Raw genomic sequence first — 22,689 nt, 5'->3', positions numbered from 1 at the left:
CATGTTGACCACATTTAGTGTGAATGTGATAAATGCCCTTGCAGGAACACATACAAATATGATAACCTCACTTCCTGTTGCCAGATGGTGGCGCTATAACATTGACCCGTTCTTGGTATATGATGTGATTACACTCCAACAATGAACATATTTGTAAAATATCAGCCAGATCAGACAATGTAGACCATGAAATTATGGCCGCTTCCTGTTGGCGTGGCTAGACATGGAAATTGTAGGTATATCCTCCCAATTCAAAATCATTACTATCCTGAGACCATTCTGACCACATTTGGTGTGAATGTGATGAAACCCCCTAGCAGGAGTATTTAAAAGTTTAGTACACGTGAAAACGCACTAAATCCAAAATGGCTGACTTCCTATAATAATAATGATAATCCTTCCAATTAACAATAGGGTCCTTCGCACCCTACGGTGCTTGGGCCCTAATAAACAAAATGTAAAATGTTGGAGATATAGTGACCTGTTTGGTTGGACTTTGATGGAGGTGGAGCTGGTTCGTTTTGGCAGAGAGGGAGGTTTTTGGGGTTGAGTGGAATTGTTCTTTTGGCTTGTTTCATATGGCACGCTATTGCTGGGTGGGGAGTTCACCACCCCAATGTTTCTAAAATAGGCCCCGCTAAAAAAGTTGACACAAAAAGACGCTTTACAAGACAGGGACAGACACAAGGACACCTGCAGCGCCACAAAGTGGCACCACAACACAGTGTAAAAATCCAGAACCCCCTTCCCACCCTTCTCTGGTTTCTTTTTAACAGCTCTGGGCAAGCGTTCCCACTTTGTGCCCCATAAAAAATCAAATGGAGCACGATCAAGACGAGACAACACTGCACGAGACAGCACAAACACAACACTATCAAACAGCCACAAGGGAAAAATCACAGATTTTTAAAATTTTTCCCTCGTGATAATTCTTAGGCTCCAAAACCCCAGCGTTTTTCTGTTTTTAAAATCCACTCCCAGTTCCCATCCCCACGTCCGTCGGTATTAAAATGGACCCTGAGGATTCTTACCTGTCCCGGTCTTACGGTCATTGGCATTCCAGAGAGTTCAGTCTGTCCAACGTCTGTACAGTTTCAAGTCACACTTGTCTTTATTCAGCTTTGCCCCTGAGGCCCTCCCAAACCACACTGTCCTGTCAACAGTCCGGTCAATGGGAGGCTGGTCAGTGCACAGTACGGTCACGTCATCCATATATACAATGCAGCGGGCCTCCTGCCCACCGCTCCCTGGAATGCCCAGCCCTGATATCCGGGTATCCCTTCTCAACACTTGTGCCAGTGGCTCTATACAGCACACAAACAGGAGTGGCGATAACGGACAGCCCTGGCGGACACCTACTGCCTTGGAGAGGACCCCGTTCACCAGGATTCTGTCCAATAAAGCTGAAAGGCCTAAAAACTATCTTAAAAAAAAAACCAAAATTATTATTTACTTCTTCCCTCCCGATTTGCATAGGAATCAGGGCAATCTCTGAACAGGTGGTTTGATGACCTGCAGAGGTTGCACCTGATCCCATTCCCACACTCAGCAGCAAGATGCCCCACCTCCCTGCACCTATTACAAAAAATTACCTGGCAGGCCTCTGCCAGGTGACCATAGGCCCCACACTTCCTGCACAGTTTTGGCTGGCCTTGATAAAAGACCTGCCCCCTGTTCTCTCCCAGGACAATGAGGGAGGGCAGGTGTCTCAATCCCCCGTAACCCGTTTTGTCTTCCACCAATTTTACTGGCACCTTCCAACTCCCCGTCCAGATACCATCAATGTCTAGTATTTTCTGAGCTGTCCCTCGAACGAGACAGTAGTTAGTCAGCCATGAAACCAGGTCCTCTGCCTCTACCGTCTCGTTGTACATCTTAAAGATGATGTACTTAACAGAGTTGTCTGTAAGCCTCTCAATGTCAAACATTGAGAAGCTGTCCTTAATGTTCTCGAGGGTGTTCCAAAAAGAAACCAACAGCTGGGGGGTTCTGAAACTTACATCAAAGCCTCGCCCCTGTGGGAGAACCACCAAACAGTTTGTCCCCTGGCACAAACTTCAACACTCCCATGAGAAGCTTCCTGGAGAAGTCCAAACGGGACATCACCAGGAGCTTCCCTTCCTTCTCCCTCAGGGAGAAATGGACACAGCAGTGCCTCCGGGCGCCGACCCTAGCAGCTGCCATCCCGGATACGCCACCACACAAAACTAAACCACACTCCCCCCCACCTCCCCCCACTACCCGGGATCTTTAAACCCGCTATCCAGGCTTCCCTTCTCAAGACCTCTGCAAATGGCTCTATACAGCACACAAACAGAAGAGGGGATAAGGGACACCCCTGACGGACGCCGCAGTTGATTGTCACTGCCCTGGTTAGGATCCCATTAACCAAGAATCTACTCCTCGCCCCCGCGTAAAGGAGTCCCACCCGAGCTAGAAACCCGGCCGGAAAGCCCATCGTTTTGCAGTACACTGAACATGTACTGGCGCGAGACCCGATCGTAAGCCTTTTCGAAATCTAAATTTAGAAGCGCTAATTTCAGATTTCTATCTCTCGCCAGACAGATGGCATCTTTCACCAACACCAGGCTGTCCGTGATCCTCCTTCCGGCCACTGCACAGGTTTGATCCGGGTGTATCTATCCCCCTAAAACTGATTTCATTTTGATAGTTAAAATTTTACTAAAAAGTTTCAAATCAAAATTTAAAAGTGTGATCGGACGCCAGTTCTTTAGGTCCGTCACAACTCCCTCCTTAAAACTGTCCGGGAGCTGCTCCCTAAAATCAAACTCCTGAAAAACTTTCTCCAAATCTGGACCCACCAGATCCCAGAAGGTCTCATAAAATTCCAGGGGCAAGCCATCTGCCCCTGGAGCTTTCCCTTTCTTAAAAGACCTCAGGGTGGTGGACAGGTCCGCTAAAACTATGGGGGCCTCAAGACCCACCCCCTCTCCAACAGTTCTGTTCATTACCCTTAGAAACTCCTCCAACCTCTCCTCCACCACCTCCTTGGTGGAGAAGAGGTTGGAGAAGAACCTTTCCACCTCCTCCCTCAAACCCTCACTCGTTTGAGCCAAGGAGCCATCCTCCTTTCTCAAACCCTTCATGAGGGCTCCCTGCGCCATCACCCTTTTAAAAAAGTACCTGGTGCAGGCCTCTCCCTCGTCGATGTCCCTCTCCCTGCTCCTAAAAATCACGCCCTTCCCCTGGGCTTCTGCCATGGCAGCCATGAGACGCCTCGTCTCCTCCACCTCCGCTCGGAAGTCAAAACCCCCGAGCAGGAGGTTAGAGTAGCGATTGAGGCGCCTCTGGAGCCCGGCCCACACGCGCCTCTCTCTCTCTCCCGCTTCTCCACGCCAGCGTGGATAAAAAAACCCTTTATTTTGGGCTTTGTGTCCTCCCACCACTCCGCCCTGCTCCCAAAAAGGTCCTGGAGAGACTGCCAGGCTAAATATTCCTTCCTGAACTGCTCCTGCACTCCCCGCTCCTTTAGCAGGAGACAGTTCAGCCTCCACACCCCCCGTCCTACTTCCAGGCTGCCTTCCAGCACCAGGGAGCAGGTCAGGAGGACGTGGTCCGAGAAAAACACCGGGGTGGCCCGTGCTGTAGCCGCTGCCACCCCCCTTCCGAAAATAAAATCAATTCTGGAGGCTCTGGCCCCATCCGGACTACTCCAGGTAAAGCCCGGAGCCGTATTTACCTCTCTTAAGAGATCTTTAAGTTTAAAATCCTTTAAAACCGTGTTTAAAAACAAAGAGGTCCTATCTAATTTAAAATCCCCAAAACCCTTCCTCCCTTCCCTTTCTAAAACGCAATTAAAATCCCCCACTAACAGAAGTGGAACCCTCCCCAGCAGGTGTGGGGATAACCCGTGAAATAAATCAAATCTGTCCTGCTTTAACGCTGGGGCATAAACATTTATTACCCGAAATGCCACACCCCCGAAACTCAAAGAAACCGCTAAAACCCTACCTGGTCTAATCACCGTGTGACCCACCACCTCCACCCTTGTGTTGCGCACCAGGACTGCCACCCCATCCGCCTTGTTCCCATCCGACCCACTCCACACCGACGGGCCGTGGGTCCACCTCCTCTCCCACTGTTTATAGGAGGAGCTGAGGGGCAGGCAGCATTCCTGTAGGCAGAGGATGTCTGCCCCCACAGTTTGCAAAAACCGCCTGCGCCCTCCCTGGAGTACAGATGCTTCTCACATTCAAAGTGGCTATTGAGATGGTGGCCTTTTTTTTTTTTTTTTTAAGGGGATAAAAAATCACTAAAACCTTCCTTAAAAACATGGTACCAAAAATAAAAAAAATTCTAACCACTAGGGCTTATTGCCCCCTGCTGGCTCTGCCTCTACCCCCCCTGGGGCTCCCCCGGTGGTGGGCGGGTCCACCCCCAGGTACGGCCACTCATTGGGAGACAGCTGCGGGAAGACCGGGGACGAAGCAGTGGGCTCACTGTCCGACTCCCCAGCCAGCAAGCCCCACCTCTCCCTGAAACTCACCCGTCCCTTCTTTACCCCGCCCTCCTTCTCAGGCCCCACCACCTCGTCAGCCAGCCTCTTCATCACCCCGGCCTGAGCCGCTTCCATCTCCTCCTCGGACTCCACAGTCACCATGGACCCGGACCCGGACCCGGACTCGGACTCCGACTCCCCCCGTATCCCGTACAGGTTCTCCAGGGTCTCCTCTGGAAACAACACCAGGCTTCCCTGGTCGCTCCCTTCCCCTACCTGCCTCTTCTTGTCCTTTTTTTCTACCCTCCGCTCCACCGTGGCCCTGCTGGACTCCCCGGCCCCTACCTCACCCTCTTCTACCCCTTCCTCTCTCTCCTTGTCTTCCACTCCCTTGCCCTGGGCCACTTCACCCCCTTCTTCATCTACCTCTTCCTGGGCTCCCTTCTTCTCCATTCCCTGGGCTTCCTCTCCCTCCCTTTCCCTCCCCTTCTCTCCTGCCCCCTCCTGGGCCTTGCTGTTCTTCTCCTCCGCTTCCTGCCCTTCTCCCTGAGCCTCTCTCTCAGTCCTCCCTTTCTCTTCTCCCTGCTCCTCAACCCTCCCCTTCTCTCCTACCTGCTCCTCCCCCTCCTCAGTCCTCCCCTTCTCTCCTCCCTGTTCCTCCTGTGTCTCTCGCTCACTTTGTTCTTTGCTGGCTGCCCGGAAAGCCTTTGTTCTATTTGCAAAGGAATCCGGGCAGTCCCGAAACAGGTGGGTATTCTCCCCACAAAGGTTGCACTTCCTCCCCGTTGTACATTCAGCGGCCAGGTGCCCCACCTCCCTGCACTTACCACACACCACCACTCTGCAGGCTTCAATCAGGTGGCCATATTGGCCACACCTGCGGCACAGCTTGGGCTGACCCTGATAATAGATCAGCCCCCTGTTCTCACCCAGCACAATTAGTGTCGGCAGGTGGCGCATCCCACTGAACCCTGATGGGTCCTCGTTCAGCTTGATTGGCACGCGCCAAACGCAGGTCCAAATGCCGTCCACATCCATTACTTTTTGTGGAGAACCTCTCACCTGGCAATACCGAGAAAGCCAGGTGACAATGTCCGGTTCCTCCACAGTCTCATTGAACATACGGACAATAGCCACTTTCAGGCTATCGTCCGTAAGCCTCTCTACCTGGAACATGCCCAGTTTCTCTTTCACTGTCTCGAACTTTGTCCAGAACGAGGCCAGTTGCTGTGACGTTTTGAAGGATACGTCGAATCCTTTTCCTTGGGGGAGGACTACGAGGCAATTAATCTCAGCTGGGGTGAACCCCAGCACTCCCCTGATATATTTCCTGGAGAAATCCAGACGAGAAAGCTGCAGAAGCTTTCCGTCTTTCTCTCTCAACAGGAATCTTACACAGCAGTGTCTGCGACTTCCCAGTCTCGCCGCAGACATTTTACAAACTTTACACAGAACCAACGACAAAAGACAAAAAACACAAAAAGACCAGCACACAGAATTAACTTTCTAACCAAACGTATCTTAAAGACAAAAAAATGTTTTTACCCCAGGACAAAGGCCCTGTTTCTCCCAGCCCCGAAGGGCTCCACCCCTTAACACACCCCAATCAACAGTACTTACCTCCTTTTCTTCAACTCGGAAAAAACCAAAAAAATTCCAAAAAAAACTGTTTTACAGATTTCAAAATTGCTTACTTGCCCAGAGATCAAACCGCCTATCTTAGCCAAAAGGCCGAGAAGCGATAACCACAAACTGGCCCCTGCCGACGGCGCCCTCCCGGTGGCCCCGGACCGCGCTCGGGGCAGACGCCACCTGGCCCAGGAGCCGGCCCCCCTCCCCGCCTTCCCAAGAACCCTGCGCACGCACTGACTGGCCGGTCGGCGAGCTACCGTAACGACCGGACTCAGCTGGCTCCTCCCACCAAGATCCACTGTCCTCCACTGGCAGGCACAGCCGCCAAAAACACTCAACGCATACCGAGTACACTGTTACGTACTTACTACCGAGTTACTTACTGAATAGCTGCTCTCTAGGCAGCGACCAAAGCTATTTAGCGAGCGGGGCATCGATCGCACGCGGCAAGCAGGCGATAAGCCAGAAACGAGCAAGTCGGCTCGGCTCATCGGCGACTCGCAAGCAACCCGCATACCTGTCGCACATTGCCGTCTGTCCTTAAACCGTTCGAAGCTGCCCCGTCCTGTGGACGGAGCATCCAAAAATAGCACAAACTCAGGTGCGTTCCTCTCCACGGAAATCTTTAGTAAAAGGCGAAAGATTTGTGCGTGCTGAAGAGAAACCCGAGCGAAATGTGACCTTTCAGCGCACCAGGCGCCTCCGGCCCCCTTCCCAGCCACTCCCACTGACCCGGGGTTGCCACTGCCGCCAGCCGGCCGGCCGGACAGACAATCCGAGAGGGAAGGTGGGAAAAGCGAGACAGCGCAATAACAACAAACAGTTACGTCCCGCACAGAAAACTACATCATTTTGCTAAAAAACAGAGGCAAGCACACTTACAACAAGGGCACATATTCACCCTATTTACAACACAATTTACATACATACAAAAAAAACAAACAAACAAACAAACAAAAAGGGGGAAGAACAGGGCAACCCACCCACCTAGTAAAGGACAACAAAACACAACCTTTTTTTGCACAAAACTTGGAGAGGCGCACCATTCCCGAACGCACTGCAATAACGGGTCGATGCTTGAAGCGGACGGAGCAAGCTCCTTCTCCGACTCCCTGTGCCAAAAATCCGTTTAATATATAGTCCCCTGATAGGGGACGTATCAGATATTAAACTGATAAGAACAGATTTTTTTTTTGTATTTAAATTAATTTATTGGTCCGCACCAAACACATTACACATCACATTCCCTTACAACACTGAACAACAAAACCCAAATCACATCGTCTTGACAAAAGTAAACTCAAAACCCCCCCCTCCCCTAAAGTCCCAAAATCCCAACACATTCCCACTGTACAAACACATTTCAATACAAACAAAAACAGAACAGAAACCAGCAACACAACCAAGAACAGAAACAAAAACAGAACCACAAACAAACCCCTCAAAAAACCATTATATCACCCCCTTCCATCGCTCCCAAGCAGCGTGGAAATCCCAGCTCAGCACCTCCCATCTGAAGTGCCGCTCCACCTCCGCCTCCACCATCCGCACCACCCCCCTCCCTGTCCACCCCGTCTTCACCGCCCCCCTCTCCCCCCGAGCCCCCCACAGCTTCTGCTTCGCCAGGCTCAGCAACAGCAGTGCCTGAAACCCGGCCCTCCCCTTCTCCCTCCCCACCCCCTCTCCACACAACACTCCCTCCCTTGTCACGCCCCTTACCCTCCTGTACCTCCTCCCCATCAGCTGCCACACCTCCTGGGCAAAGGGACAGCCCCAGAAGACATGGGCCACGGTCTCCTCCTCCCTCCCACAGCCCTCCCTGGGACAGAACCTGTTCTGGGTCAGCCTGTGCCGGTACAGGACATCCCTCACTGGCAGCCTCCCGTAGGCCACCAGCCAGTTCAGGTCCCTTAGGCGGTTCTCCAGGCCCTTTGGCTGGATAGCCGCCCACACCTCCCGCCCCACCGGCACTCCTGTCCCCCCCACAGGCCTCAGCCGCGCCTTTAAGGCCTTGTACAGGGCCCTGTGCTGCAGCACCAGCTCCCTGTCTGCACACTCCTTGTGCCTCCTGGCCCAGCGCCCCACCTGCACATAATGCGCAGGGGCCACCTGCCCCCTCGGCACCCTATTGTCCCACCCCACCAGAAACCGCACACAGGACGAAAACCAAAAACGAACAAAATACTGAAATTTATGACAAACCGGGGAAACCAAGGAAACACACAAATTACAAAAAAACAACACATCTAACTTAAGCGGAACATGTAACACATCCCTCCCTCCCTCCTCCACCGCCATATACATCACCTCTCTCCTTATATACTCGTAACCCCCCCCCCCACAAAAACTTGAACACCGCCCGCACCAGCTCCCTCTTAAGCCGCACGGGCAAAGGAAAAACATAAGACAAATAAACTAAAAACGGAAAAATGTCGGCCTTCACCGCTACCACCCTCCCGGACAGTGTGAGCCGTCGTGTTGCCCAGAGGCCTAACTTGACCTTCACATCCGCCACCCTCTTCTCCCAGTTCCTCACAGCGTCCCGCCTGTCTCCCTCCCCAAACTCTACCCCCAGGACCTTCACTGGCCCTATACTTACCTGCAGCCCACACTGTCCATCCCTTCTACCCTTCCACGCCCCTAAATATTTCATGGTGGACTTTGCCAGGTTAACAGAAGCCCCCGCCCCCCTGGCAAAGTCCCCCACCACCTCCATTGCCCTCCGCACACTCCCGTCCCCCTCCAAAAACAGACAGACATCGTCCGCATACAGCCCTGCCTTCACGCTCTCACCCCCTGCTCCTGGCATTGGGACCCCTCTTATCTCTCCGTCCCTCCGCACTGCCTCGGCCATCGGCTCGATGTAAAGAACAAAGAGGAGCGGTGACAAGGGGCAACCCTGCCTTACCCCCCCCTTCTGCCCCACCATCTCCCCCAAAAACCCATTGACCCCTATCCTACTCCCTACCCCTTTGTACAGGAGCTGCAGCCACCTCAAAAACCCCACCCCAAAGCCCAAGCGCGCCAAAACCCCAAACAAAAACCCATGGCTGACCCTGTCGAAAGCCTTCTCCATATCTAAAGAAACAAAAATTAACGGGAGGTTCCTCTCCTCCACCCAACAAAAAACGTCCCTTGTGAGCTGGAGGTTCCATGCTACCGACCTGCCCTCCACCCCACAGGTCTGATCCCCTCCCACCAGGAATGGCATGGCCAACCTCAGCCGGCCCGCCAGTGCCCGGGCGATGAGCTTATAGTCGACGCCCAGAAGTGTTATCGGGCGCCAGTTGTTCAAATCAAGCTCATCGCCCTTCTTATAGAGCAAGGCCACCACTCCCTCCTTCATCGAAGGGGCGAGCTCCCCCCTCTCGTAGATCTCCCGAACGACCTCTAAAAAATCCCGGCCCACCAGCTCCCAGAATTTAAAATAAAATTCTTTGGGAAGCCCATCCTTCCCCGGGACCTTCCCTCCCTTCATCCCGGAGAGTGCCTTTTTCAGCTCCTCTGAGCTGAAAGGCATCTCCAGTACTGCCCTCACTCCCTCCGGCACCCTCTCCTCCACCAAGCCCAGAAAACGCTCGGAGGCACTCCTGTCCACCTCCCTTTCCCCGAAGAGGAGCAAGTAGTAACAGGAGGCCACCTTCAGCATCTCCTGCGTTCCTCTATACACCCTCCCGTCCTCCCCCCTCAGCCCTTCCATCACCCTCTTTGCCCTTATCGCCCTCACCCTCTGGAAGAAATAAGAGGAAACGGTCTCGTCCCTTTCATATCTCTCTCCTTGGCTCTCGTAGAGCCCCTCCAACTCTCTCTGGAGCCTAAGGGGAGTACCTCTGCTCCCTCCTTTTTTTCCCCCGGCAGTAGGCAATAACAAAGGCCTTAATTCGGGCCTTCGTCACCTCCCACCACTCCACCGCCGAGCTAAAAAATGGCTTCAGTTTCGCCCACCCCGTGTACGCTTCCCTGAAGCGCACGCAAAAGGCCTCCTCCTTTAAGACCTGGGTGTTCATGCGCCAGCACCCTCTCCCAAATGCTAGCGCATCCCACCCCACTGTCACCACCACCCCGCTGTGATCCGAAAAATAAAGGGGGATCACCTCGGCCGCCTTCACCCTCTGCCCCCCCGGAACAAAAACAAAATCGAGACGGGACTTGGCCCCCCTGCTGTTCCCCCAGGTAAGCCCAGGTTCCCTTGGCCACACCTCCCTAAACCCGTCCTTCAGGGAGAACCTCCCCAACACACCTTTCAGGTGTGCCACCGACCAATCCGGTGATTCAAAAGAAACATTAAAATCCCCCCCCATCACTACAAACCTGCTTGTGGCACACACCTGTTCCAAAGACAGAAAGAACTCCTTTCTCCTTTGCACCAAGGCTGGAGCATAAACAATCACCATCCTCAATTTTATGCCCCTCCAGTCCCCGTCCACCACAAGAACCCGCCCCTGCACCCACGAGAACACGTTCACAATTTTTATCTCCCTCCCTCTAACCAAAATTCCCACCCCCGAGGAATGGGCCCCACCCACACTCCAAAAAGAAAACCCCTTCTTCCATTCCAAAGTAAATTTCTGAGAGTCCTCACTGGACCTCAGATGCACCTCCTGCAAAAAACAAAACGTAAACCTCTGCGTAGACAAAAAATGAAAAACTCCCCTCCTCTTTTCCCCATTTAACAACCCCCTCACATTACACGTCATTACTCTCAGACAGTGTGTCATGACGCAAACAAAACAGAAAATAAAACCCCACCATCACAGGCTGAACCCCCCAAACCTCCCTCCCCCTTCCTCCTCATACTCCAAAAAGGGTACCTCATTCGGGGGCCTCAGTTGGACCATCCCCCCGTCATACCCACACTCGGACAGTGGGGAAGCCATGTCCCTCACCCGGCTCTCGCTGCTTGACCTGCCTAGGGAGTCCTCAGAGTCCGAGTGAAAGTCCCCCCTGGCCACGCCCAGCCTGACCTTCTTCTTCTTCTTCTTTTTCTTTTCCCCCAGCCCTGGAGACCCGCTCTCCCCGCTGGTGCTCGCTACTGCCAGCTCCTCCGTCGCCTCCGCCCAAGTGGGGGTGCGGCTGCGCTTCACCCCCCCCTCCAGGCCTCCTTCCTCACCGCCGCAGAAACTCCCTCTGGGGGCGCCTCTTCTGCTGCCTCTGCCTTCCGCCCCACCTCTGCTCCACCAGAGGCTGGCACTGCCCTGCCTGCCTTCGCCTCTCCCCTCCTGCCCTGAGGGTGTGGGGTGGGGGGGCACCTCTCCAGATGAAGGCACCGACGAAGCTGAGGCCTCTAGCTCCGACTCCTCCACCACCCCCTCTGCTGCAGGAGCTGCCCCTGAGCCCTGCGCCTCCTCCGCCGACTGCTCCTCCCCAGCTGGCTCGCTTCCAGGTGCCTGCGTCTCCTCCTCCTCTCCTCCAGGAGGCGCTGCATCGGCCGAAGCAGCACTGCCCTGCTCACGTCCCCGCTCCTCTGCCTGGCTCTGCTGCCCCTCCCCCTGCGCTTCCTCCTCCCCACCACCAGGGGGAGCCGGCTGTCCTCCTGCTGCCTCGGCGTAGGAGCGCCTCCGGGCCGGGCAGTCCCGGATCAGGTGTTCCCCACTCCCACACAGATGGCACTTCCTTCCTGCCGGGCACTCTCTTGCCGCATGGCCTTCCTCCCCACATGCCAAACACACAAAGAAACTGCAGTCTTTTGCCATGTGTCCGTACTTGAGGCACCTCCTGCAGTATGTGTGGAGGTGCCGCCCACCGCTTTTTCTTCCGGCCTAAGCCTCACCAGAACCTGCCTCTTCCCGTTCCACACCCCGAAACGATTTCTCATCCTCACCTCCGGCCTTAGCACGGTGCAGTATCTTCCGAGAAACACCTCCACCTCCCTCGCCGTCACAAACGGGTTGTAAGTAAGCAGGGTAACCAGCTTCACATCACTTGAAAACAGCGGCTCCATGCTTATCCCCTTTAATACTTCAGCCTCCTTCCTCTCCTTGTAGGCCTCAAAAATTTCGAGACACAGGCCCTCACTGTCCAGCGTCACATCAAACAGCCCCCTACTCGGGTAGTCCTGCACACAATACATGCGCTCCACTCCAACATTGAAAAAATCTTTAAACAGCCTTACTATGATGAACTGCAGATCCACCTTCCGTCTCTCCTCCATTGCAACCTGCAGCCGAATTGTATTCCTCCTCCTCAAAGTTCCTCCTGGCATCTCCGGTCCTGGAGCATCCATGGTCCCGCACGAAAAAACTCTTTGATCGCGAAAGTCGTCTCCGTCTGATAAGAACAGATACTACACTTGATCTTAGCCAAAAGGCCGAGAAGCGATAACCACAAACTGGCCCCTGCCGACGGCGCCAGAAACGAGCAAGTCGGCTCGGCTCATCGGCGACTCGCAAGCAACCCGCATACCTGTCGCACATTGCCGTCTGTCCTTAAACCGTTCGAAGCTGCCCCGTCCTGTGGACGGAGCATCCAAAAATAGCACAAACTCAGGTGCGTTCCTCTCCACGGAAATCTTTAGTAAAAGGCGAAAGATTTGTGCGTGCTGAAGAGAAACCCGAGCGAAATGTGACCTTTCAGCGCACCAGGCGCCTCCGGCCCCCTTCCCAGCCACTCCCACTGACCCGGGGTTGCCACTGCCGCCAGCCGGCCGGCCGGACAGACAATCCGAGAGGGAAGGTGGGAAAAGCGAGACAGCGCAATGACAACAAACAGTTACGTCCCGCACAGAAAACTACATCATTTTGCTAAAAAACAGAGGCAAGCACACTTACAACAAGGGCACATATTCACCCTATTTACAACACAATTTACATACATACAAAAAAAACAAACAAACAAACAAACAAAAAGGGGGAAGAACAGGGCAACCCACCCACCTAGTAAAGGACAACAAAACACAACCTTTTTTTGCACAAAACTTGGAGAGGCGCACCGTTCCCGAACGCACTGCAATAACGGGTCGATGCTTGAAGCGGACGGAGCAAGCTCCTTCTCCGACTCCCTGTGCCAAAAATCCGTTTAATATATAGTCCCCTGATAGGGGACGTATCAGATATTAAACTGATAAGAACAGATTTTTTGTTTAAGAAACTTTTATTTTTACAAATTACATTTTACATTTTATTTACATTACATACACGTAACACCAACTGTATACCCACCCCTTACCTTTTCCACAGACAACACCTATATATTCATTATTTACACTTTTATTTACACTATTTACACATTTGCCTCTTAGAGGCTCAAGGCGGCCTTCACCTTTTCCCATTTCTTTTCTCCCCTTTTTTTTCCCTCTACCTGGGCGCACACCCTCATCTCCACCTCCACTCTTCTCTCCCACCCCTTAAAACACTGCACCCCCGTCGTGCCATCTGAGGGATTCAGTACTTTCCTGTTCCTACTGTCCCACAGGGCCAGCTTCCCCCAGCTCACCAGGAGGCTGAAAACCTCCCTCTCCTCAGCCTTCAGGCTCCCCACCCCGGCAGCCCTCATGACCCCCTCTTTGTCCACTGCTGTGGCCCATACCGGGAGAAACACCCCCCTGTTTGCCCTTCCCCAGAACACTCTTGCGAAAGGGCATTCCCATAGGGCGTGCCCTCCCGTCTCCTCCCTCCCACAGCCCCTAGGGCACAAAGGGCTCCTGGCAGTGCCCGCCCTGTGCATCCTCTCCCTCACTGGTAGTCTTCCCAGACCGCCCAACCAGTTCAGGTCTCCTGCCCGGTTTGGGAGCCACCTGGCCGTCAACCACCTCCATTGCCCTCCGCACCTTTCCACCTCCCTCTCTGCCTCCCTCGTCCTCCTGCCCAGGATCGCTTTATAGAGGGCCCGATGGTCCCGCAGCCCCTGCGCCATGATGATCTCCCTGTGCGTTCTTAAAAAGAGCACTGCCCTTGTGTACCACCACGGGGTGTCCTCCGCCCTCGGCCCCCTGTTGTCCCACCCCACCAGCTCCCTCATGGCTGTCCCCACCCACATCTTCATGAGGTGCCGGCACTTGTGGCCTTCATCCCCCACCAGGGTATCCACAATGCCCTTCAGATATAACACCTCAAGCTTTACGCCCACGTCCACGAGGCCTCTTCCCCCTTTCTCCACTGGCAAAAACAAAACCTCCCGTTTTACCGGCTCCAACCGCCCTCCCCACAGGAAATTAAAAATCAGCCGGTTCAATTTCACCCTGCACACCGCCGGCATCGGAAAAACCCTCCCTAAATAAATCAATTGCGGCAAAAAGTCCGCCTTCACCACTAGTACTTTACCTGTCACTGTTAAAGCTCTCGCCCTCCACAAGCCCACCCTCTTCCTTACCTTTTCCAGGCACTGCTCCCAGTTCAGCCTGTCTGCCCTCTCCCTGCTGAACCGGATCCCCAGCACCTTCATCCCGTCCTCACACACTGCGAGGCCCTGCTGTTCCCCCCTCCTCCCTCTCCATCCCTCGGTCACCATCACTGCCGACTTGCTATAATTAACTTTGGACCCCGACCCCCGACAGTACTGGCCCACCAGGCCCATGACCCTCTCTATGTCCCTGTCTGAGGAGACCACCACTGTAGTGTCGTCCGCATACTGCAGCAGCTTTAAGGTCTCTCCCCCGCTGCCTGGGATCTGCAGGCCCCTAAAAGCCCTGTCCTGCCTCATCAGTTCTGCCAAGGGCTCTATAATGCAGACATAGAGCAGTGGGGACAGAGGGCACCCCTGTCTCACCCCTCTGCCCTGCGACACCGCCGCGCTCAGAGCTCCGTTCACCTTTACCCGGCTGAAGGCCCCACTATAGAGGGTCCTCACCCAGGAAATAAACCGCTCCCCGAACCCCATCTTGCCCAGAACCTGCACCAGGAAGGTGTGGTCGACCCGGTCGAACGCCTTCTGCTGGTCCAGGCCGATCACCCCTACCCCCACCTTCCTGCTTCTCGCCCAGCTCAGCACATCCCTGAGCAAAATTAAATTCTGGGTCCCCATCCTTCCTGGGACCGCACAGGTTTGATCTGGTCCCAGCACTTCCCCCAGAACCCCCTTGGCCCTGTTGGCCAGCACCTTCCCCAGCACCTTGTAGTCGGTGCAGAGGAGTGTGACTGGCCGCCAGTTCCCCAGATCTGTCCTCTCACCCTTCTTGTAGAGCAGATTTATTACCCCCTCCCTCATTGACTGGGGCATTTTCCCCACTTCTCCCACCCTGTTGAAAACTTCCACCAGGTCCTCCGCCATTATACCCCAGAAGTGGGTATATAGCTCCCTGGTGATCCCGTCCCTCCCTGGAGTCTTCCCCGCTTTTAGGGAGAACAAGGCCTCCCTTACCTCTTCCTTGCCTATCTTCTTCCCCAGAGCTTCCTGTCTTCCCTCCCTTACCTTCCTCCAGAGCTTCCCTACCAGCCTGTCCCCCTCCTCTGTGTCCCTCTCCTCCCTCCCAAACAGCACAGAGTAAAAAAGCGCTGCGGCGTCCAATTTTTCCTCCTGCTTCCTTACCTCCCCCTGGCCTGTCCTTATCGCCTCTATCCATCCGTCGCTCTGGCGCTCCCTCACGCCTTTAAAAAAGAAAGGGGTTACCCTCTCATCCATCTCCCTCCTCTCCACCCTTGCCAGGAAGGCAAAACGCCTTGCTCTCTCGATGTAATAAGATTTTATCTTTTCTTTTAAACCCTTTACTTCCTCTGCGTTCACCCTCCCTCCCCTGTTTGCCACACCCACCCAGTATTGTAGTTCGCTCTGTAGTGCCCACACTCTCTCTCTCTCTTCCCTCCTCTTCGCTATCCCATAGGCCACACAGAACTCCCTTACCCTTTGTTTTACCACCTCCCACCACTCCAAGATACATGGAAATTGGGCCTTGAAAGCCTTCCAGCCAAAATAAAACTCCTCAAACTGCTCGACAAAAACTGCATCCTCCAGGAGTTCTGCATTAAAACTCCAAATCCTGCTTTTTTTCTGCTCCCCTCCCTCTAATATGCACTTTATTGCACAATGGTCGGAGGACCAGCTTGGTAGCAGCACAAACTTTTTCAACTTAAACGCCTCTGAAACAAAGAAATAATCCAGCCTTCTCCTACAGCCCCTGGAGTTCGCCCATGTAAACCCCTCCCCCTGTCGGCCATTTTCCCTAAACCCATCAAACAAAGAAAACCTAACTAAAATCTCTTTTTCTAAATAACTAACTGAAAAATCCCTCCTTCCTCCCACTATCCCTTCATCCACAGCCACATTAAAGTCCCCTCCCAAAATCATACCTCTATTCGTGGCCAACAAATCCGGCAACAACTTAAAAAAAGCCAAACGCTCAGAAATATTGCACGGGGCATGCACGTTTATGAGCCGTAGTTTCTCCCCCCCCCACAAAACATCCACACACAGGAGCCTTCCTGGGACTATGGTCAGGAATTCCTCTACCATTACCCCCCTTCCCTTAAACAAAATCCCCAAGCCATCCGCGTGTACATTTCCCACTGACCAAATTGAAGGCCCCAAAACCCAATCCCTTCTAAAAATGGCCACGTCCTTCCCCCCTCCCAAATGGCATTCTTGCAGGAAACATACATCAAACGGGACCTCTTTCAATGATAAAAACAGTCCCACTCTTTTGTCCCGTTCCTTTATGCCCCTGGCATTTAGAGACATGAAAATCCTCTCCATTACTAAGAGTGTATTAATGTAATTATTGGCCTCCGGCCTACCTCCGTCCAAAAATCTTCTCCATGGCCACCCTCGGATCCGTTGGCAGTGGAGCCTCCGCACTCCCCATCTCCTTCTCCACCTCTTCGGCCCAGTCCTTGGGCCTCGCCATGGCTTCGGTAGGGGCCCTGGCCTTAGCCTGCCTCCCACCCGGTGGAGCTCCAGCCATCTCAGGCCTCTCCTTCCTCTTCTCTCCCCTCAGCCTGATGACGGCATCCTCCTCCATGGACAACTCCATGTCGGAGTCGTCACTGCCTTCCTCCGCCGTCTCCCTCCCCTCCATGCTGTCGGGACCCAGATCGGTGTCTGGGATCGGGCCCTCCTCGGTGCTAGGCCACGCTGGGCCTGGTGTAGGCTCCTCCGCCTCCATTGGGCCTGGTGTAGGCCCCTCCACCTCCGCTGGGCCTGGTGTAGGCCCCTCTGCCTCATTTGGGCCTGGTATAGGCCCCTCAGCCTCTGCCGGGCCTGATGCAGGCCTCTTAGCCCTCGCCGGGCCTGATGTAGGCCTCTCCGCCTCCTTTGGGCCTGGTGTAGGCCCGTCTGCCTCTGTCGGGCCTGATGTAGGCCTCTCAGCTTCTGTTGGGCCTGGTGCCGGCCTCTCCACCCCCGCTGGCCCTGGTGTAGGTGCTGCTCTCTCCCTGGCTGCGTCGGCGTAGGTGCGGCGGCGCTCCGGGCATGCCCTCATGAGATGATCCCCGGAGCCACATACGTTGCAGGTGCGCGGCTCCTTGCATTCGACCGCCATGTGCCCTCGCTGCCGGCAGTTGTGGCAGACCACCGACCTGCACCCCGCGTCGACGTGGCCCACCTCCATGCACCTCCGACAAAAAGGAGGCTGCCTGGAATATGAGATGTGGCCCTTCACTCCTTCGACCATGCAGAGGGCCGGAGGATGGAGGTAGCCCTCGTAGCCATGGTCACTCTCCCGCAGCAGGACCTCGTACACCCTCTGGCCATTCCAGAAGCCGAAGACGTCCCTCCGGTATCTGGGTCCGGCCACCACCCTGGCGAACCTCTCCAGGTACCTCCCGACCGCCTCATCTGGCACGTTCATGTCGAACAGGTTGATGATGACCACCCTGTGGTTCCTCCTCTCCATGGACTCCACCCGGAAAGCCCCCAGATCTTCCCTTTTGCATCTCTCCATGAATGCCTGGAAAGCTTCTGGTCCTCTGAAGGCGATGTCAACGAACTCCTCTCTCCCGTTCCTCTGGATGCCCAAAATATCCCTCTCTGACAGAGAGAACTTTTCCAAAACAAAACTCTTCACGAATTCTTCCCTCTGGGGCATGCTCCCTGGGGCTCCTGCCCATTTCACCCTTGCAGTGTTTCTTACGGCTCTCCAATTGCTAGATGACATACTTACTGTCGCTTCTCTCCACCACCAACCACTTGATCTTAGCCAAAAGGCCGAGAAGCGATAACCACAAACTGGCCCCTGCCGACGGCGCCCTCCCGGTGGCCCCGGACCGCGCTCGGGGCAGACGCCACCTGGCCCAGGAGCCGGCCCCCCTCCCCGCCTTCCCAAGAACCCTGCGCACGCACTGACTGGCCGGTCGGCGAGCTACCGTAACGACCGGACTCAGCTGGCTCCTCCCACCAAGATCCACTGTCCTCCACTGGCAGGCACAGCCGCCAAAAACACTCAACACATACCGAGTACACTGTTACGTACTTACTACCGAGTTACTTACTGAATAGCTGCTCTCTAGGCAGCGACCAAAGCTATTTAGCGAGCGGGGCATCGATCGCACGCGGCAAGCAGGCGATAAGCCAGAAACGAGCAAGTCGGCTCGGCTCATCGGCGACTCGCAAGCAACCCGCATACCTGTCGCACATTGCCGTCTGTCCTTAAACCGTTCGAAGCTGCCCCGTCCTGTGGACGGAGCATCCAAAAATAGCACAAACTCAGGTGCGTTCCTCTCCACGGAAATCTTTAGTAAAAGGCGAAAGATTTGTGCGTGCTGAAGAGAAACCCGAGCGAAATGTGACCTTTCAGCGCACCAGGCGCCTCCGGCCCCCTTCCCAGCCACTCCCACTGACCCGGGGTTGCCACTGCCGCCAGCCGGCCGGCCGGACAGACAATCCGAGAGGGAAGGTGGGAAAAGCGAGACAGCGCAATAACAACAAACAGTTACGTCCCGCACAGAAAACTACATCATTTTGCTAAAAAACAGAGGCAAGCACACTTACAACAAGGGCACATATTCACCCTATTTACAACACAATTTACATACATACAAAAAAAACAAACAAACAAACAAACAAAAAGGGGGAAGAACAGGGCAACCCACCCACCTAGTAAAGGACAACAAAACACAACCTTTTTTTGCACAAAACTTGGAGAGGCGCACCGTTCCCGAACGCACTGCAATAACGGGTCGATGCTTGAAGCGGACGGAGCAAGCTCCTTCTCCGACTCCCTGTGCCAAAAATCCGTTTAATATATAGTCCCCTGATAGGGGACGTATCAGATATAAAACTGATAAGAACAGATTTTTTTTGTTTTATAAACTTTTATTTCCACACATATCACATTACATTGTATTTACATTGAACACACATAACACAAACAATATACAAACCCCTCACGCTTTCTACAAAACAACACATATCCATTCATTATTTACAAATTATGTACACTATTTACACTTTCATAGGCCTAATTATATTAGGCCACTACTATAGGCCTAAGGCGGCCTTCACCTTTTCCCATTTCTTTTTGCACCTCTCCTGTCCCTCTACTTGGGCGCACACCCTTATCTCCACCGCCACCCTTCTTTCCCAACCCTTGTAGCACTGCACCCCCGTCATGCCGTCTGAGGGGTTCACGATTTTATTATTTCGGCTGTCCCACAAGGCCAGCTTCCCCCAGCTCACCAGGAGGCTGAACACCTCCCTTTCCTCAGCCTTCACCCTCTCCAAACCAACAGCCTTCATGGCTGCTGCTCTGTCCACTGCTGTGGCCCATATCGGGAGGAACACCACCCTATTTGCCCTCCCCCAAAAGACCTTAGCAAAAGGGCATTCCCACAGGGCATGCCCTCCTGTCTCCTCCCTCCCACAGCCCCTGGGGCACAAAGGGCTCCTGGCAGTGCCAGCCCTGTGCATCCTCTCCCTCACCGGCAATCTCCCCAGACTGCCCAACCAGTTCAGGTCGCTTGCTCGGTTTGGGAGCCACCTGGCGGACAAAAACTTCCACTGCCCTCCATTTCTCTCCACCTCCCTCTCTACCTCCCTCACCCTCCTGCCCAAGAGCGCTTTATATAGGGCCCTATGGTCCTTCAGCCCCTGCGCCATGATGGTCTCGCTGTTTGCTCTTAAAAACAGCACCGCCCTTGTGTAGCACCACGGGACGTCCTCCGCCCTCGGCCCCCTATTGTCCCACCCCACCAGCTCCCTCATGGCTGTCCCCACCCACATCCTCATGAGGTGCCTACTCTTGTGGCTCTCCGCTCCCACCAAGGTGTCGACGATGCTTTTGAGGTATAACACCTCAAGCTTCAGGCCTACGTCCACTAGACCCCGCCCTCCCCTCTCCACTGGCAAAAACAAAATCTCCCTTTTTACCGGTTCCAAACGCCCTCCCCACAGAAAATTAAAAATCATCCGGTTTAAACTGATCTTGCACCCCGCCGGGATCGGGAAAACTCTCCCTAAATAAATGAGTTGCGGCAAAATGTCCGCCTTCACTATTAATACCTTACCTGATAGGGTTAGTGTTCTCGCCCTCCACAAGCCTAACCTCTTCCTTACCTTTTCTAGGCACTGTTCCCAGTTCAGCCTGTCCGCCCTCTCCCTGCTGAACCGGATCCCCAGCACCTTCATCCCGTCCTCACACACCGCGAGGCCATGCTGCTCCCCCTTCCTCCCTCTCCATCCCTCGGTCACCATCACTGTCGACTTGCCATAATTTATCTTTGACCCTGACCCTCGACAGTACTGGCCCACCAGGCCCATGACCCTCTCCACGTCCCTCTCTGAGGAGACCACCACTGTGGTGTCATCTGCATACTGCAGCACCTTTACCTTCTCCCCCCCACTGCCTGGGATCTGCAGGCCCCTAAACACCGTGTCCTGCCTCATCAGCTCTGCCAGGGGCTCTATCACACACACATACAGCAACGGGGACAGGGGACACCCCTGCCTCACCCCTCTACCCTGCCTCACCGGCGCACTCAAAGCCCTGTTAACCTTCACCCGGCTGAAGGCTCCGTTGTAGAGGGCCTTTACCCAGGCAACAAACCCCCCTCCAAACCCCATTCTGTCCAGCACCTGTACCAGGAAGGCGTGGTCGACCCGGTCAAAAGCCTTTTGCTGGTCCACGCCAATCACACCTATCCCCACTCTCCTACTTTTAGCCCAGGCCAGCACATCCCTCAACAACACTAGGTTCTGGGACCCCATCCTTCCCGGGACCGCACAAGTTTGGTCCGGCTCCAGAACCTCCCCTAAAACTCCCTTGGCCCTGTTGGCCAGCACCTTCCCCAGCACCCTGTAATCGGTGCAGAGGAGTGTGATTGGCCGCCAGTTCCCCAGGTCTTTCCTCTCTCCCTTCTTAAATAGGAGGTGTATCACCCCCTCCCTCATTGACTGGGGCATTTTCCCCACTTCTCCCACCCGGTTAAACACCTCCACCAGGTCCTCTGCCATCTCTCCCCAAAAGTGGGTATATAACTCCCTTGTTATCCCATCCTTCCCTGGAGTTTTCCCCGCCTTTAGGGAGAACAAGGCTTCCCTTACCTCTTCCATCCCTATCCCCCTCCCCTACCTTCCTCCAGAGCTGCGCCACCAGCCTGTCCCCCTCCTCTGTGTCCCTCTCCTCCCTCCCAAACAGCACAGAATAGAAACGCGCTGCAGCGTCTAGCTTTTCCTCCTGCAGCCTCACCTCCCCCTGGTTTGTAGCTAGCGCCTCCATCCATCCCTCGCTTTGGCGCGCACTCACCGCCTTGAAAAAGAAAGGCGTTACCCTCTCGTCCTTTTCCTTCCTCTCCACCCTCGCCAGGAAGGCAAACCTCCTTGCTTTCGCTATATAATAGGCCCTTATTTGTTCCTTCAAAGCCTTTACCTCTTCTGTCTTTACCCTCCCTCCCCTGTTTGCCACGCCCACCCAGTATTGCAGTTCACTCTGCAGTGCCCACACTCTCTCTCTCTCTTCCCTCCTCTTGGCTATCCCGTATGCCACGCAAAACTCCTTTATTCTGATTTTCACCAGCTCCCACCAATCCAAAACACATAAAAACTGGGCTTTGAAGGCCTTCCAACCCAAATAAAACTCTTTAAATTGCTCTATAAAACAAAAATCTTTTAGGAGTTCGGCATTAAAAATCCACCTCCTTTTTCTTTCGTTCTCCCCTCCCTCCAAAACGCACTTTATTAAACAATGGTCCGATGACCAGCTTGGCATCACCACAAATTTTCTCAACTGAAAACTTTTGGACACAAAAAAATAATCCAGCCTTCTCCTGCAGCCCCTGGAATTTGCCCATGTAAACCCCTCCCCCTGTCGGCCATTTTCCCTAAAACAATCAAACAAAGAAAACTTAACCAAAATCTCTTTTTTTAAATAAAGAACTGAAAAATCCCTCCTTCCCCCCACTATCCCCTCATCCACAGACACATTGAAATCCCCCCCCAAAATAATACTCCTATTTGTAGCCAAAACTTCTGGCAAAAGTTTAAAAAAATCATACCGCTGAGAAATATTGCACGGGGCATGCACATTAACAAATCTCATTCTCTCCCCTCCCCACAAAACATCCGCACACATGAGCCTTCCTGGGACTATCGTCAGAAACTCTTCTATTTCTACCCCCCTTCCTTTAAACAAAATCCCCAAACCGTCAGCGTGGACATTGCCCACTGACCACACTGAAGGCCCCAGATCCCAATCCTTACGAAAAATGGCCACATCCCTCCCCCCTCCCAAATGACAT

The 22,689-nt window shown here is 54.0% G+C and overlaps 3 non-coding genes and 4 pseudogenes across 3 annotated transcripts; all 7 read right to left on the bottom strand.

Annotated features, from left to right (window-relative positions):
• Nucleotides 1-6,647: 6,647 nt before the first annotated feature.
• Nucleotides 6,648-6,764, bottom strand: LOC133105728 (U5 spliceosomal RNA). Its single transcript, XR_009703922.1, has one exon. It is a non-coding gene; the product is annotated as a U5 spliceosomal RNA (small nuclear RNA).
• Nucleotides 6,765-7,123: 359 nt separating this feature from the next.
• On the bottom strand, nucleotides 7,124-7,304 carry LOC133106434 (U2 spliceosomal RNA; annotated as a pseudogene).
• Nucleotides 7,305-12,303: 4,999 nt separating this feature from the next.
• LOC133106562 (U2 spliceosomal RNA) lies at nucleotides 12,304-12,410 on the bottom strand (annotated as a pseudogene).
• A 122-nt stretch (nucleotides 12,411-12,532) lies between these two features.
• Nucleotides 12,533-12,649, bottom strand: LOC133105727 (U5 spliceosomal RNA). Its single transcript, XR_009703921.1, has one exon. It is a non-coding gene; the product is annotated as a U5 spliceosomal RNA (small nuclear RNA).
• Nucleotides 12,650-13,008: 359 nt separating this feature from the next.
• On the bottom strand, nucleotides 13,009-13,184 carry LOC133106387 (U2 spliceosomal RNA; annotated as a pseudogene).
• A 5,436-nt stretch (nucleotides 13,185-18,620) lies between these two features.
• Nucleotides 18,621-18,737, bottom strand: LOC133105726 (U5 spliceosomal RNA). Its single transcript, XR_009703920.1, has one exon. It is a non-coding gene; the product is annotated as a U5 spliceosomal RNA (small nuclear RNA).
• A 359-nt stretch (nucleotides 18,738-19,096) lies between these two features.
• On the bottom strand, nucleotides 19,097-19,274 carry LOC133106502 (U2 spliceosomal RNA; annotated as a pseudogene).
• Nucleotides 19,275-22,689: the final 3,415 nt, after the last annotated feature.

This window comes from Conger conger, chromosome 12 (assembly GCF_963514075.1).
Source record: "Conger conger chromosome 12, fConCon1.1, whole genome shotgun sequence".
Taxonomy (NCBI): Eukaryota; Metazoa; Chordata; class Actinopteri; order Anguilliformes; family Congridae; genus Conger; species Conger conger.
This window is presented reverse-complemented; position numbering and strand designations above follow the sequence as displayed.